The sequence below is a fragment of the Musca vetustissima genome, unplaced genomic scaffold (assembly GCF_032173495.1).
Source record: "Musca vetustissima isolate MV318-11 ecotype Yass unplaced genomic scaffold, APGP_CSIRO_Mvet_v1 utg3616, whole genome shotgun sequence".
In the NCBI taxonomy this organism is placed as follows: Eukaryota; Metazoa; Arthropoda; class Insecta; order Diptera; family Muscidae; genus Musca; species Musca vetustissima.
Window position 1 is genome coordinate 80,327 of NW_026881604.1, and position 19,559 is coordinate 99,885.

Sequence of the window (19,559 nt, forward strand, 5' to 3'; positions counted from 1 at the left end):
ATTGGTTAGGGGTAGTAACTTCTGCACATATCTTTATCCCCTCTCTCTCTCTCTATACTTGTCCGAAGTTACCACCCGTCCACTGATATGTGTGCAGAATTTTGCTGGTGCGACGGCTTTGGCTTGTTCGCTTTGCCCGTCGGTTTTTTGTCATTGCTCGAAAAAAGGGCCTCGTCCACATCACTGCAACAACCCTTTTACAACAAAATTTTCAATGTTTGAATTTCAATGTTCGTTCGAGTGCAATGTTTGTGTTAGCGCTTTTAGGTTCTTTCATTTGGGTTTTTACTTTTCCAATTGTAAGTGTGTGTGTGTGCGTACGTGTGTCTGTTTTCTTTTCGTGTATGAAATTTATTGCGTTGCCAAATTTTTGCCGCTGTTTTCATATTTGCGAAGACGAAGATGATAATGTAAAGGAAATACTCGTATTCAACAAATATTCAAATTTTCGGCAATATAGGAGGTTTATTAAGGGTGGTCAAAAGGTGGTTTGACGGGAAGTAAGATATCTATATGGAGATAATAATGGTTCATAGACAGACATGATAAATTTCGGTCGATGGATTAAATGGATTTTTTGGCTTTCAAATTCCAGACATATGCGTTTAATAAGTTGATTAAAATCTTCTCAAAATGTGGATTATTATCAAAAATCCCGGTTCAAACCAGTAAGGAAAGTAGTAAAGTCGGACGGGACCGACTATATGATACCATTCACCAATTTTCGTATATTCTACATATGTATACTAACAATTTCAATTTCAGTGTTCCCTCGAAGGGGGGAAAAATATCATAACATAAAATATGAAGAAAATATATATGGGGCCTATACCCAAATCTGAACCGAAAATTAGCACCGGTCATTCTAGACTTAATTCAGTACGCTATGTCAAATTTGGTGCAAATCGAATGACACCTTTTACTTCAAATCGGACAAAAATATATGGGAGCTATATCTAAATCTGAACTGATTTTCAAGAAACCTAACACACATCATTCTAGACTCAATTCCGTACGCTGCACAGTGGGTTAGAGTACCATGTTTTCTTGGATCAAATCTGGGAAGCTATGTTAGAATAATTTTTCTTTATTTTTCAGTTAATACCAATAAAATAAGTTAAAAAAAAAATGTTTTATAAGTATATTTGAGTATAATTTTATTAAGTAATGCCAAATATCAGTGTAGGTATATAGTGCAAGGAGTACAATATGATATCTTAAACATTGAATTTTATACATCTTAAAGTTAATCATCCACATCATCATCATCCGCAGCCAGGGATGGTCCGTATGACGAATTTTCAGGTTTTCGACTGTCAAAAAGGTGTAAACGTCGAAAACGTCATATACCTGTATAAAATGTAGTAAATGTCATTTATTTCAATATTATCACCATATACAGTAATTTTCAAGAACATATATTATTTTTACTGTATATCTGGCTATTCTTTACTAGAACTGATAAAAAATTCTGAACTTTTTTAAGAAAAAAAAAAATTTGAAATTCGATATGGATTTGAAAAAGCATATGTTATTTCCAAATCGATAAATGTAAATAGCTATTTAATCAAAAACCTAATGGTTTTGAGTGGGTTTCCGACGTATGTATTATACGTCGGAAACGTATGTCATTTACGTCACTGTTTCTGAAAGGCCATCTCTGTCCGCAGCATCACCAACTTCTGATAACTGCTCAATATGTAAAAGGGCATTTGACACAATTTCGGTTCCGTGAATAAAAAACGTGTGCAAAGTATGCCTACCACTTTGCCAAGGATACGTTTCAACAAAAAGTCGTCCTGTATTGTGTGCATATATTTGAAATTTTTCATTATTAATCTCATGGCCACTGGATACAGCTATAACCGACACGTGCATTTTTTATTAAATTAACTTATATTTTTGTTATTTCGTCAGATTTTTTTTAGCGTTTTGGTGCGTTTTTTGATTTCTTTAGATAAAAATGTCATCTTGTCATTCATTGTTTTAGCGCTCGAATTCATCATAAGCTTCTACGATTATAAAAAACAGCGTTTGAACTTGTATCTATAAAAAAAATGGCTTATAAAACCCCTTTTACCCGATTACTTGGAACTGCACAACACAATCACTATTTGTCAAAACAAAGAATATTATTAAAATAAACAAAAACAAAATATTATTGTAACAAAGAATATTATTAAAAGAAACAAAAATAACAACAATAAAATAATTAGAAAAAATAACATGAAAAACAAGAAAACACAACACACAACAACATCACCAGTCGCGAGATCAATGTGACTGCTGCAACACTTGCATTAAACAACGCATGGCTTCTAAAAGGCACAAAAGAGCAGCGTAAAATTTTGCAAAATAACACAGATTTATGTCCTCTTTAATATAAACTAAAAATTATGACACGAATGTGGACGAATCACAACTATTTATCCATTTAAAATAAAAAAATATTATTTTTTTTTTGCATTTTCAATATAAATTACTACATTTAAATCACTTCCAAACACAATTTGATACTCAAATGTTAACGAAGTATTGTCAAAATAACCTGAACTTCACGGTTCCATGTTTAATTTTTACAATACTTTTTAAAATAAATAAAATTTTCTACGGGAACGTTTTCACTTTTTTCAGCCTTTTTTGGCACAAAAATTTCTATGAAGTTTGACTTTGAAGTTTCACTACAAAAACACCAGACCACTTTTGACATTTATTTTAACGATAAGTGATGTAGAATTTTGTATACTGTAACCGGCTGCCAAAAACTTTAGCGATACTTAAAATTTTATTTTGTAATTAATCCAAGGAAACAGGGTATTCTAACCCACTGTGCGCTGTGCCGAATTTGGTGCAAATCGAATGGCATATAGGGGCTTTGGTGCATCATTTACATTAAATCGGACAAAAATATAGATAGGAGCTCTATCTAAATCTGAAGCGAATTTCACGAATCTTAATTCTTATAGTTCTAGACTCGATTCAGTACGCTATGCCAAATTTCGTGCAAATCGAAAGATATAAAAGAACTTTGGTGCACCATTTACATAAAATCGGGCGAAAATATATATGGACCTATATCTGAATCTGAACCGATTTCCACGAAACTTTCCACTCATATTCTAGACACAATTTAGTACGCTATGCCAAATTTCGTGCAAATCGAAAGATATAAAGGGGCTTTGGTGCATCAATTACGGACTACCATGTATACTTAAGCACTTATTTCCCGCTGGTATTATGTTCGATGCCATGGCTATGTTCATTTTACAAAGGGTGAACATCATAGGTCTAACATATTTGGAATTTGTCCCCTGTTTGACATTGCTTTTATTTTATATAACCACACTCATCGATCCATTATCCAGACGACGGATTGCTGACTCTAACAATTTTCCCCGAAAATAATGAAATTACATGTCTACTACATATGTCATAGGCTGGGGTTTATATTATTAATTCTTATTTAAATTTGTTTACAGATCAAACGTAGGTTATTTAAAACTCTGTTTTTTCCCAAGGTCGTTTTAACATAATTGCTGTTATGACACTCCGATGTGGGCATACTCGAACACCATGGAATTTAGTTTATAATTTTATTATTTCATTCGTTATAGCCATACTATTCCTTAAGTGTTTAGTTGTCTATGTTGTATTAACACGTACTTATCACAGAGAACATACTGCAGCTCCTAGGCGACCATCACACATGGCCATACACCACAGATTTTTCACTGTGTATTTAGGGGTGCCTTAAATTTCAGTACTTTAAATCTTTTACGTGGCATACGCCTAATGGTCGTCCCTGCAAGTCATCTATCTCATTGGGGCTACTATCCGGCATTTCGTGTATTTTTTTTTGCAAATTTAGCATTAAAACATTCGCTTTGGGCATAATTCCGTTTATAAGATTATTGGCCAGGTGTGAATTTAACCACTCTGGCTCTGTAATTGTATCGTTTGGCGCTCGTTTCATAGGCCTGGTGTAAGTTTTGGGAGATTTTGTTACAGATAAGTTTGATAAGTGCATGAGTCATGGACTCCGGTACCCATAATTTCAACTGGGTCTCCTCTTGCCAGGAATAATTATCAAAATGGGATCGCTTAAATATCAGTCCGTTTTTTACCTTAATATATGTATGGGAGCTATATCTAAATCTGAACCGATTTTCCCAAGACTTAACACACACCACTCTAGACCTACTTAAGTACGCTATACCAAATTTCGTGCAAATCGCAGAAAATGTAGGGGCTCTCGTACACTATTTACGGACGAATATATATGTATATATATATATATATATATATGAGAGCTATATCTAAATCTGAACCGGCTTTCAAGAAATTTTACACACATCATTCTAGACATCATCATTCTAGTCTAGTATGCCTTGCCAAATTTCGTGCAAATCGATAGATATATAGGGATATTGGTGAACCATTTACATTAAATCGGTCGAAAATATATGGGAGCTATATCTAAATCTGACCTGATTTTCAAGAAATTATGCCCACATCATTCTAGACTCAATTCAGTATGTTATGCCAATTTTTTTTTTGTAAATAGAAATATATATATGGACTTGGGTACAGCATTTACATTAAATCCGGCGAAAATATATATGGGAGCTATATCTAAATCTGAACCGATTTTGAAGAAATTTAACACACAACATTCTAGACTCAATTAAGTACGCTATGCCAAATCGAAAGATATATAGGGACTTTGATTAACCATTTACATAAAATCGGTCGAAAATATATATGGGAGCTATATCTAATCTGAACCGATTTTAACGAAATTTTACAAACCTCGTTCTAGACTGAATTCAAAAAGTAATGCAAAATTTAGTGAAAATCGAAAGAAATGTATGAGCTTGGTACACTATTTACATAAAATCTGACAAAAATATATATGGGAGCTATATCTAAATCTCAACCGATTTTCACGAAACTTAGCACACATCATTCTAGAGTCAATTCATTACGATATGCAAAATTTCGTGCAAATCGAAAAATTTACAGAGTCTTTGTTGCACCATTTTTCTAAAATCTGGCGAAAATATATATGGGAGCTAAATCTAAAACGATTTCCACGGAACTTAGCAATCATCATTCTAGACTCAATACAGTACGTTATGCCAAACTGAGTGCAAATTAAAATATATTTAGGAACATTGGTGCACCGTTTACATAGAATCGGACGAAAATATATATGGGAGCTATATGTAAATCAGAACCGGTTTTCACGAAACTTAGCACATAACATTCTATATTCCATTCAGTACGATTTGCCAAATTTCGTGCAAATCGAAAGAAGTATAGGGACTTTGGTGCACCATTCACATAAAATCGGAAGAAAGTATAGATGGGAGCTATATCTAAATCTGGACCGATTTTCACGAAACTGAGCAAACATAGTTAGAGACTCAATTCATTACGCTATGCAATCTTTTGAGCAAATCAAACGTAATATAGGGCAATTGTTACACCATTTACATAAAATCCGATAAGGGAGCTGTATCTAAATCTAAACCGATTTCAACAAAACATCGGAGACATCAAAGTGAACCTAATTCAGTACACTGTGCAAAATTTTGTCTCAATCCGCCAAGATATTGGCGGATTGAGACAATAGAAGAGTCTGCTTTTAGTTGGATTAATTTTAAAATCTTCAGAAATTTTTCACGTTGATAAATCATGTTTACAAGATATTTTCCCCAAATTATATTCCTCACCTCATATATTTTTCTGCATATCACAACCACAAATCCTTCGAAGTTTCTAAACATTTTGATAATATTCCCACCACAATATTTATACGCCTTACGCTGCAGGAATGAAACACACTAAAAGTGTAACGCCTAAGTGCAACCAAATGTATCCAAATGTGTGTAAGTGTGTAAGATAAATTATATTTGAGTTTGCATTTTCTCTCAATTTCCTTGGCGTTTTTATTTGGTCGCCTAGAAGAAGAAAAAACGAAGAAAAATTACTTTCTTATTATTATAATAATAACGATTCGTTTTTTTATTTCCCGGCTAACAGTCTTCCAAAACTTAATTTGTCATTTGTCTGACACGGTAAATACAACAAAAAAAGGAACGATAGCAGGAAAAAACAGAAACGTTCAAAATTTATGATTTCAATTAAGCAAAAGCCATGTAAACCCTGACTGGTGCTCTGGAAGAGCAAATGAAATATCACATAATTTTCCAAGCGAAATTTTGTAGTTTTTTGGTTGCGAATTATTTTTCCCCATCGTTTTCCTTAATAAGAATTATGCGAGAAATTATTCCATTATGAAGGCAATATCTATGTCAGGATAATACGTTTTTTACTCTCTCTCTCGTGTGCTTTTGTGTGACCTGTGTGTGTGTTTTTTGCTGCTGCTGTTGTTGTTGTTGTTGCTCATAATCAATTACTGTTATGATTATGTGGATATTTTTCATGTAGTAGTGTAGTCCAGCAAGCGAGATTATTATGTGTTTTGGTGCCAGGAAGTGTTGGACTGTGTGTAAGAAAAAAAAAATAAATAAAAAATCGTTGACAAAATAATAAAGTTTTTAATTTGTGAATGGCGTGACATAGATTATAAATTTGTTGAAATTTATAAATTAATTTGTGAAAATTATTGAAATGATTAATTGCTGGGAAGCTGCAATATGTTATGGTCATATACGAGAATATTGTAGTTATTTTTAATCGATTTTCTTTTAATATTATAAATTATTTATATCACATAAACATATGAGAACTATATGTTGTGAGGGTGTTATAAGTTTCAGAGACCTTTTGAAGACTAGTTAGTACAACGGTCGATCTATATCGACCAGATGAATCGATTTGTGTCCCTTCGTACAACCTTTAAAACTTGTAGTCACAGTACAAGCCGAAATTTTGAATCAATCGTCACGACATGTTTCATCCACATTCGGTTCTGGCTAAAGCCGACCCAGTGATCGGATAATATTTATTTTTGTCGCTACTCAACTATGACTCGAAAATTTTACACGAGAAAAGGCATCTGGATTACAAAAAAGCATGGTTTTGATCGATAGTTGACTTTTAATCTGATATCAATTCGATTCATCGAAGAGAGGGCGAATATGCAAAATATATTAACAAAGAATGTAAATGAGACTACACAGGTTTCCTACTACTCTGAGAATATTAGTTTGGGGAAAAAGATATTCATTTTTTTCGGCAGATGGCTGCACTGATAGATTTCTCGTAAAGTATCGATCAAAAATTTCAATTTTTTGCTCGTTGGAAGGGTGACATTCCGCAGTAAAACAATTATTTTGCTGTTTTTTGTTTGGAGCATTCAGTTGTGAGTTACAGGGTGCTAAAAATGGAAGTGAACTAAGTTTTCTTTGACAAAGGCGAAAATGCAAGCCAAGCGGCTAAAATTGTGAATGGTATTTATAGTTTCGATACTTTAACAGTCAATTATGTGCAATTTTGGTTTTGTAGATTCCGTTCAGGAATTTTTGATGTTTAAGATGCACTTCGGAGAAATGATCGATGTTGACCTTTAAAATGGTAACAAATCATACAATAAAACGGTGCATATTTGGCCCAAATGAGACATTCCGAAGCATGTTAAATAAAGTCTATAGTTAATATAATAATAATGGATTTCTTTTTCCCCAACCTAATATTAGCGTTGGACGTGATTTAAGGCCATAGAACCGACATTCACAACCAGCTCCGAAAAACTGTCTAAATGCCAAAAATTTTCATTCAACGATAAGGACCTGCAAAGATCGAAATATCGTTCTCCGTAGTAGTCTCCATCATAGAAACTAAGCAAGTAAACACGTGTTTGAGTTCAACCGAAAAGAGTTTTTTACGCTCTCTACAGTTATGCGATTAATTTGGTGCACCATTTACATAAAACAGAACGAAACTATATATGGGAGCTATATCTAAATCTGAACCCAATTCAACGGAACTTCGCATACATCAATCTAGACCTTATTCAGTACATTGTGCAAAATTATCTTTCAATTGGAAAAATATTGGGTGTTTGATGCATTACTTTTATAAAATTGGACGAAACTATATATCTTAATCTGAGCCAATTTCAACAAAACTTTGCATACATCAATCTGGACTTATTTCAGTACACCCTGCGAAATTTTCTTTCCATTGGACAAACATTTGGATTTTGGTGCACAATAATCCTAAAATAGGAGCTATATCTAAATCTGAGACGATTTTCTCCATTTAAAATAGGGTTCGTTTTTATGTCGATTTTTAGTTCCTGGGCGATGTTACGACTACGACGGCTAACATGGCGTTGAACATTCAATGGCCACGAATGTCCTAAACAATATTTTGTATGAATCACATAAGCATAGTTTTTTTTAATAATATTTTTTCAAGGACACAACAAATGTGAGTTGTTTTAAATGAGGACACAATAAACCTTAATTTTTCAGAGGACAGTTTTTATATATCAACGAATTCAATTGTTCATAAAAATATGAACATAATTTACACAGTGTAAAGATCATAAAATATTTAAGTTCCTATCATAAATATATTTAGATAGATAAGGGCGTGTAAGTGATAATGCTTGTGTGCGTTGCTGGGGTGCATCAATAATAAAGGCAATGCCCAACTGATAACGTACTCAGCATGGGACAAGCAAGTAGTTCTAGTGATAAATACACAGAATAAACCAGTGAGCGGAGCAGTATAGTCGGACGGGGCCGACCATACGATACCCTACACAACTACCACGGAACACTAACTTTCTGCCGACATTTATTCTGAGCGTGGGCAATATTTCGCGATAATTACACCCCCTTGCCCAATTAAAGATCGACAGCACCTCTTCCTTACACTGACATATTTACGGAATTTTCCCAATATTGAGTACAACTCTTCAATTACTTGTTCAGATTCCCCTGTGTTGTGATGTTCGGATTATAATTGTGTTCTATATATCGTCTCGAAAAAAAAATATAAAAAAAATTAAGTTTTCGGTCCACTTCATCCCAAAATTTTGATCTGATCATGACCAAAAATTATACCCGATATCCCTGACCATACCTGGATCCTCATTGAACATTTCAAAGCGATCAGCGCTATATTTCCGCCCTCTAGTGTGGTATTGGGTTACTAAATAATGTCTGAATACGTAAGCTCCTGTAAATATTTAAGTGTAACTCCCACATCTGAGTACATACGACCATATAATTGGCATCAATTTAAAGGTCAACTACTCCTCTTGAACACACTATAAACTTCTCGGGCCTTGGTCCTTCAGGGGCAAATATATACGCCATAGAATACAAATTTTGTCATTTTTCACACAAAAGTCAGGGTTCATTTGACCCGCTAAATATTGACCGATCTTTATCAAAACAGGCATGCTTATTCCTTGGCCCGATCCCCTTCTCTATGCAAAAATTCGCGGTGTTTGGGCCATAATTGTGCTTCAGGAGCGATCAGAAAAACCGACAAAAATAAAGTTTTTGGTCCATTTCATCCCCTAAATATTAACAGATCTTTTCCAAAAACAATAGGGGTCTTCATTGACCAGAACCCATTCTGCATGCAAAATTTCGTGAAGATTGGTCCATAACTGTGGCCTGTATCATGTTTACAAATTATAATGGACAGACGGACGGACACACATGTCTAGATCGACTCAGCTAGTCGAGATATGACGATCGGTATACTTAAAGGTGGGTCTAGGACCAATATTTCGCGGCGTTACAAACTTTTGGAGCTGCGCAAAGCTATAATACCCTGACAACATAGTTGTGTAGGGTATAAAGAGCCTACGATTTCTATGACGATCTAGCACATAAGTGGATTTACATTTTCAATAAATTCAGAACTGATTTAACATCAATACCCGACACTGCTCAAACATCTATAAACCAAAAAAATTATCGTATATCAAGTCTCTTGAAGTTTTATTAAAATGTGGAATATCTTCACATCATTCGACAGATCGATTTTTAGTAAAAAGTCTAAACAAAAACACATTAAAACTAGTGAGCGGAGCAGTATAGTCGGACGGAGCCGACCATATGATACCCTACACAACTGCCACGGAATTCTAACTTTCTGAAGATCTAAATTCCGAGCCTGGGCAATATTTCGCGATATTTGCCTTTTCGGCTAGTTTAGAGTCGTTTGCGTACAATGGAACAAATTCATGTAAACCAATTTTATTTACAAAAAATTAATCCCGATTAGATACCAGTTTGCAATATATATCGAAGCTGTTCCAATGGAATAATTTTCCAAACCCCTCATTTGACTGATGTTGATTGGCCATGTCCCTTACCTGCTTTAATTTGCCCCAATTGTGTTTGGACAATCATTTAGTTAAGATGACGCTCTTGCTGGGATGACAAATGCTTTTATCTTACTTTTGCAAATAATTTCAAATTGGATATTCATAGTCAAAGCTAAAATATTACAAGTATGTGTGTGTGTATGTGCGCCTTGATGCGTGTGTTTATGTTTGCACACGAAACGTTAAAGGTGAAAGATAGTGTATTGACACAAATTGTCTCATAAAGTGATTCTTAATTGATCGATTGTTGGATATGTGTTTGTGTGTGTATGTGTGTACGTGCTCTTCAAAGGACAGTGTGTGTGTCCTGGAATAACAAATTGATACTAACTAACCTATACCACCATAAAAGCCCTGACTGGCTGACAGACTGACTAACTGAGTGAGTGATTGATATTTGGCGAAGTGTAGTGGAGGGAAGGGTATAGACGAAGTGAAACACTGCACTTGAAAAGATGCAGAGCACATGTTACCCTTGCTGCAAGAAGGGCTTTAAAAAATGAACGACGTACTCTCTTTTCCGTGTTGTTTATTGCCTGTTTGTTTGTGCATACTCATAAGTGCAGTAGGATAAACAAACGTTAAACACATGTGTGCTTAAATACACACACACACATACATTTTCCATTTTGTGTATTCATATATAGGGTTTCCCAAATGTATACATACATATGTATACAAAGGTTTTCACGTATAACAAAACAGACCCGCACACATACACACACAAGTGATTGTATGTTGATATTGCTCTTGAATGCAATTTTGTTACGAATGTTGAAGACAATTGTTTGGCTTACGGTTCGAAGGATAAACAAGGGGGGGGGGGTATCACACACACACACACTCACAATACGGTATTGAAATAACAACAGCCACCTTCATTGGACCAACTTTCCCTCGAATAACAAAGAATAAAGGACTAAAAAGCAGCAGCAGCAGCACCTTTTGAGTGAATGATGAAGTTATGGGTGTATCTGTATATGTGTACGTGAGGGTGATTGTGTATGCGCTATGTACAGTTGTAATTACATCGCTTGAAATGTATACGTTTCTGTTTGCATACAAAATACAGCAATTAATAATTATTCATGATTTTCGTAGATATTTATATGGGATATTCCATAAAATTTAAAATGTTTTTTTTGAATATAGACAGAATTTATTTGCTATACTAAATTAATGTAATTTTTGTTTTTCTTTGCAGGTAATCCATATGTTTACTGTACATCTAAATATGTATGTTGAATTATATAATTCGATATAAATCATAATTGGTAAGTTTCAAATTAAATAAAGCAGCATCAATGAGAAGTAAATTTGTTGAATAGTGGCTGAACTTTCAAACAAGGTTATTCGATAGAAAACCAGTAAGGAAAGAAATAAAGTCGAACTGGGCCGACTATATGATACCTTTCGCAACTTTGGGTATATTCTTAAAAGACGTTGCATTTTCAAAGGAAAATAGACATGAAATTGAACGAACTTAAATCTGTGATCTTTATCTATATCTAAACCGACTAACATTAATCCCTACACATGTCATTCCGCAACCTATGCTAAATTTTGTAAATCGATTTAAAGCAAACTTGACACACGCCACCCGGTATGATGCACTGTTTAAAATTTAATCTCAGACACCCATTGATTATTTGGTATAAAATTAACATGAATAACTCGAAATTATATATGTATGCTATGCTATATCTATATCTGAACCGACTTCGAAGAGACTTGATTAACAGAGATTTATTTACATAAACTTCAGTACGTTGTGTCAATCGGCCTCCTATGGATCTTTAGTGCACGATTTACTTAAATTCGGACGAAAATAAATATTGGAAGGGTCTGAAACGGTTTTCACGAAACTTTGCACACATCATTCTGGACTTATACCAAAATCGAAAGATTTTTGAGGACTTTGGTGCACCATTTACATAAAATCGTGAGAAACTATATATGGAAGCTATATCTAAATCTGCACCAATTTTCATGAAACTTAGCGCACATCATTCTAGACTTAATTCATTCGTACATATCAAACGATTTGGAGGGACTTTGGTGCACCATTTACCTAAAATCGGACAAAAATATATATATATGGGAGCTATATCTAAATCTGAACCGATTTTCACTAATTTTCACGAAACTTAGCACACGCCATTCTACACTTAATTCAGTACGCTATGCAAAAATTCGTGCAAATAGAATGATTTTCAGGGACTTTGGTGCACCATTTACTTAAAATCGGGCGAAACTATATATGGGAGCTATATCTAAATCTGAACCGATTTTCACGATACTTAGCACACATCATTCTGGACTTAATTCAGTATGCTATGACAAAGTTCGTACAAATTGTATGATTTTCAGGGATTTTGGTGCACCATTTACCTAAAATCGGGCGAAACTATATATGTGAGCTATATCTAAATCTGAACCGATTTTCATGAAAGGAAGGAAGCAGGGAAGACTATAGTTTCGGATAATGCCACTGATCCTCATCAGTTCCCTCAGTTTTTTGTTGGGATATTCTCCCCAGAAGCTATTGCTTCTATACAAAAAACCTTTAATACCCAAATGTCTCTTGTAACAAAGCGAAGTACTTAGCTGACCAACGACATAAACTGCATGAGAATTTCGCTGGTGCCTCACTTCGAGGTTAACAAGGCATTTACAAACAATTCCATACCTTTCCCACTGTTGTGCGTTGTCACATCGCGACAAATGCACACAACGATTTTGTTGGTGTTGCTAGTATACAGCAACAAACCAAACAGTTTAACCGTGCCTGAGGTAATTTTTTAAGGACCGACTGAGTTTAAATTAAAACCAGTGAGCGGAGCAGTATAGTCGGACGGGGCCGACCATATGATACCCTACGCAACTATCACGAAAAGCAAACTTTCTGCGGTTCTATGTCCTGAGCCTAGGCAATATTTCGTGATATTTGCACCCTTTTTACCGATTAAAGATCAACAAATCCACTTTCTAACCTAGGCATATTTTCCAATTTTTTTCTTGAAGTGAATTTTTACGCCATAAAATAAAAAATTGGATATTTTAGATCGACTCGACAAAAAAACACAAAAAATATGTTTTCGGTCCACTTCATCCCGAATATGTTATCTGATCATAACCAAAAAATATAGGCGTTGTCCTTGACCATAACTAGAACCTCATGGAAAACTTCAAAGCGATCAGTGCTATATTTCCGCCCTCTAGTGTGGTAATGGATTACTAAATAATATCTGAATACGTAAGCACCTGTAAATATTTGACTGTAACTTCCACATCCGAGTAGAGACATTACTATATTTGGTATGGATTTAAAAGTCAACCACTCCTCTTGGATATAGTTTCAACTTTTCGGGTCTATGTCCTTCAGGACAAAGCTAAAATACCCTGACAACATAGTTGTGTAGGGTATAAAAAATGTTTTTAAAATGTTAAACATTACATATGTTTTTAATTCCTACGTGTATAAAATATATGTTGATGCTTGCAAAAATATTCTCTTAATTGAAATCTGAAACTATAAGATTTTGTTCTCTCTAATAATCTTGTTTGAACACAACCGTGGATTTTTTGAAAAATATTGTTTGAACGACCAATACAGGCGTTGATTAAAAAAAAATATATTCAGGGTCATGTACCAATTTTTCAACCTGAGCGTCTGTAGTTTGGTATTTCGTTTTTTCTGGTAGAAACTTTTCGTGACATGTCCTTCATATAAGATTTTCGATCGTTTTGACGAATTTCGAATCTTCACCCTTCAGAGATTATCATATCATCCGACAAATTAATTTCGGATAAAAGGCCTTCAATATTTGTTGCCATATTTCAATATAGTATCCAAATTTGCAACAATAAACGAAAGGACATATAAAAACATAAATAAGAAAACAAAAAGGATACCAAAAACCAAATAAAACAACAAGTGGAGGCAGGCAAAAATAAACGAAACCACTGCCGACAGCTGTGTTCAAACCTGGGTGGTTGTTCGGTTTGGTTGGTTGTCGTCAGCTTTTGTCTCGCCAAATGTACCGAGTTATTCATCAAAACCACCACCATCACCAACAATACCATCGCAATTATCACCAAAACGAAAAAAAAACAGAATAATAATGACGTCGCAACCTCGACGTCAGTAGTTGCAGCAGACATAAAGGAAAACGTGGACCGGTTACAATACCTAGCTATTTCTCTCTATCTCTCTGTAGATCCTTTTACTTGTAGAATTGTTGTCTGATGTCTGTTTTTTGGTGAACATTTTTGTATCTGGTCTGGTGTTTGACTGACTCACTTTTTATTCTGTTGTCTATCTGTCTGTCTGTCTTTCTGTCCCTCCTCTGTCTTGTTTTCTTTTGAGCTTTAAGTCTGAATGCATCCGCAAATGATGGTAGCAAGTATCATCGCCAATAACGTTGTTGTCATCGCCGTTTTTGTTTTTGTGTAGCTGCTGCAACGAAAACTTCAACCAGAGCGTCGTCGTCGCCGTCGTTTTGCGTTCCATAACAATTGTCATCATAACCTACCTCAATGAGAAATGCAGTGAACTCAACTCAGTCTGTCGTTTATCATGTGTACGTATGTTTGTATGTACATGTGTTCATACACTAGCCAACTATTAGGTACCCAACATACCATTCAGTAATCAAATCTCAATACCACTTGAGAACAAGCTTATAATAACAGTTGTTCTTAAGCTTTTTTTAGTAATATTAAAAAAATGTTGTTAAAATGTGAATTCACAAACAGTTTTCAACTATGCTTGAGAAACTATTGTTGTACACAAATGTTTCTCAAGTGTTGTTAAAGAAATCTGACTATTGAGAAAAAATTATTATTCTCAATAGTTTTTTAAATGTGAATTCACAAGCAATTCTCAACTATGCTTGAGAAACTATTGTTGTACACAATTGTTTCTCAAGTATAATTCAATCTGACGATTGAGAAAACCTTCTTATTCTCAATAGTTTTTTAATCGACGCTGTCGTTTGCCCACGCGTCAGCTATAAACTGGTACCGTTAGTTATTTTCATGGAATTTGTGTTGTTTTGTTTTGCCTGTAAATTCATTGCAAAGTTTGTTAAGCGAGCGGACGGACGTGCATTTTCATGGAGTGATAAAAAGAAAAGTGTTAGAAATCTGTGCACAACAATGGCAATAAAAAGTAAGTAAAAAATTAAAAAAAATACAATATTTAAATACAATGTTATTAATATTTTTAATATTTATAGGTGCAGCATTGTCTATTGGGATCACTGAAGACCTATTTATAAAGGACACCCGCACATTTTTTTCAATTTGCCAAAAATCGGGGCAAGCTTCGAGATATTTCTAAATTGACAAAAAATCCAAATGAAATATGAAACTATTTTTTTACTATATTAACTATAATTTCTTTTTACTATAATTTTAACTTTAAGCTGTGCAAATAAAATTTGAATTAACACATGAATTATGAATTGCATTATTATCAAGCTTATAAAAATATTGAGATGAGTAAGCTTATATACACACTAGTTAAGATAATATTACATTTGTAAGCTTATTCTACAATTGAAAAAGTAAGCTTTAAGATAATATTACATTTGTAAGCTTATTCTACAATTGCAAGAATAAGCTTTTAGTAATATTACACAAGTAATTGTATCATAAGGGTTCCGTTTTGATTTTTCTACAATTATTAATAAACATTTCTCAAGATTTTCTCAAGACTTTTTCAAGCTTAATGCTTGTGTTGGTAAGCTTAATATAATATTATTCTCAATACTTTTGGTTTGTTGGGTATGAATTAATTTGACTGTGTGTATGCAAATTTTCTGAACATGTATGTATGTGCGAGTATGATGTACTCGTATATTTATACAGTCATACATTCCAGAAATAAACATTGATACCTTGGCATGTAAATTCAGAAACAAATGTTTATTAGGGTGAATTCGACAATAGTATTGTTAACAGTTTTATTTTATTTAAAAATAACAAGAATTGGTGGGAATTTTATGTGCTAACCAGTGTTGTCAAAACTTTGTTGATAAAAAATGCTAGGTTTTGTTTAAAAAGTGCTAAAAAATTTTAAAAAGAGCCAAATAAAAGTGCTAAAAATGTTATAAGAGAAATTAGAAGAATTGACTTTAAGGAAACACTCCCCACCCCCATACTCGATTTTAAATTTTCAAGATTTTCAGTGGGCTGGTAAACCAATACCAAAGCTTGTTAAGGTTTGTAACTTTGCAGATATATATTTAAAGATTTAAAGAAAAAGAAAAATCATTTACAAAATTTTTTTGTTATTGTTTTGTTGTTGTTGTCGTATAAACTAGGATTATTGGCTTCGTTCAAAAATCAACAAAATGGTGGACCTTTAAAAATATTTTTGAAAAATCCCCTATTTTTACCACAAACCAAGTTAAAAAACCAGTGAGCGGAGCAGTATAGTCGGACGGGGCCGACCATGCGATACCCTACACAACTACCACGAACTCTAACTTTCTGAGGATGTTTATTCCGAGTCTGAGTAATATTTCGTGATATTTGCCCCCTCTTGTCCGATTAGAGGTTAACAATACCTCTTCTTTACTTTTTCGAATATTCAGTACAGTCCTTCTAATTACTTGTCCAGATTACCTTCACGGTGGGTTGTGTTGTGATTTTCGGATTATACTCTACTCGAAAACACACAAAAAATTATGTTTTCGGTCCATTTCATCCCAAAATTTTAATCTGATCATCACGGAAAATTGTAGGCGTTGTTCTTGACCATAACTGGAACTTCATGAAAAATTTCAAAGCCATCAGCGCGATATTTCTCCCTCTAATGTGGTAATGGGTTACTAAATAATATCTGAATACGTAAGCACCTGTAAATATTTGACTGTAACTCCCACATCTGAGTAGATACATCACTATATTTGGTATCAATTTAAAGGCCAACCACTCCTCTTGGATATGCTATCAACTCCTGGGGTCTACATCCTCCAGGAGTAAATATATATGCCATAGAATACAAATTTTGTCATTTTTCACACAAAAGTCAGGGTCCATTTGACCCGCTAAATATTGACCGATCTTTATCAAAACATGCATGCTTATTCGATCCCCTTCTCCATGCAAAAATTCGCGGTGTTTTGGCCATAATTGCGGCCTCTGGAGCGACCAGAAAAACCGACAAAAATTTAGTATTTGGTCCATTTCATCCCCTAAATATTAACCAACTTTTTCCAAAAACAATAGGGGTCTTCATTGGCCAGAACCCATCCTACATGCAAAATTTCGTGAAGATTGGTCCATAACTGTGGCCTGTATCGTGTTTACAAATTATAATGGACAGACGGACGGACGGACGGACGGACGGACGGACACACATGTCTAGATCGACTCAGCTAGTCGAGATATGACGATCGGTATACTTAAAGGTGGGTCTAGGACCAATATTTCGCGGCGTTACAAACATTTGGGGCTGCACAAAGCTATAATACCCTGACAACATAGTTGTGTAGGGTATAATAAGGAAGATTTTCACCGATTGGATTTATCCTAGTTCATATGAATTTGAAATCGATCGAATTATTATTTTTTGAGTTATCGTGCCATTCGCAAAAACGCTACTTGGAGAAAAGTGCGTTTAAAGTTTCAGAAGCCGTCTTGCCGTCACTTGATGCTAGCACGATAAATCGGCTGTATCTTCAAGAGCTGTTGAGATTTTCACTTGACATTTCATAGGGACATTCTTGAATTAGAGTAGATTCGAATTAAATCAAAATACAACATTAAATTTTTTAAAACCGAGAATGGGGGTCCCCTTAATTTGATATTTTGTATTCTCATTAGGTAAAAATTAGGCAAGTTTTTCATCAAATTGACTATAATTTGAAACTTTTGATTTTAATGGTGTGTCAAATTTTCCCACTAAAAAGTATTATTTTCGGTTTTTGTGCATATATGCAGAAAATTGTCAAGGCATAGTACTCATATTAAAGTATTGCTCTACCTTCTTTATTTGGAAGGTTTAGACGCATTCTCGTAGGGTAGGATATATTTATGCCGACAATTTTCTACATAGGTCGATGTTTGGACATATCCCTTATATAAAGGTTCTATCCTATTTGTGTCCTTTAAGGATTAGAACATTTTCCCGACGAAGTGTAGGTCCATCTTTTGACATAACCCCATTATAAAGTGGGATGCGACCCATTTTCGATACTTTGAAATTGATACAATTTGGCATTCGGGATTCCCGATGAATAAAGAACCTCTTTCTCCTTTCCGATTTAGGTTCAAGATTTTTATATCGCTTATAATTTGGTTTTTCATTCTACCTAATAAACAACCTACTAGCAGGCGATATTATAATAAGCATATGTAGTACCCGACCATTTTTGACAAAAATTTTAATACACTCCACATGATGCAGGGTACAAACAGTTCTGACCGTCCGAACTTACAAATGTACTGACACTTTTTTAACATTGGAAAATTAATATCATAGCGTGAAACATAAGGACATTTTAATGCGTCGATGTGAAATTGAAATAATACCGAACATTTTAACTAATTCCAGAAAAAAATAAAAATGCTAAAAAAGGTGCTAGGTGCTAGATAATTTTTTTTGGTGCCAAAAGAGTTTCAAAAGTGCTAAATCTAGCACTAAAAGTGCTAAATTGGCAACACTGGTGCTAACCGAATAAGTGAATGTTTAAGGAATTCTCATGGTGAAGAATCGAACAATAAGAAAGGAAACAAATTACGATGGACTTTATTTAAAAACAAACAGCATGAATGGCCAAAACCCGGACGGATATATGATACACAACATTGGGCTCTAGAAGCTTAGGAGCCTATATTGTATATCACTCCTAAGCTTCTGGTATCAACTGATAGATATTTTTATACCAATTTAAACCATTGTATGTGTACAATATTTTATTTATCGGTCAGACGTAACATCTTCGAATGACTATTAAAATCGCACAAAATCGGGTCTTGGTGTGCCATTTATCTGTATGTGAGCACTATGTAAATTTGAACATAGTCTTTGTGGGCCATTTATCTGTATGAGAGCTCTATGTAAATTTGAACAGAGTGCTAACAGGTTTTGGTCACTTATTTACATGAAATCGGCCAGAAATGTAAATGGGAACTACATTTTAATCACGACCGATTTCGACAAAATCTAAAATACATAAATTTTGGTTCAATTTGGAACGTTGTGACAAATATCGACACAATCGAA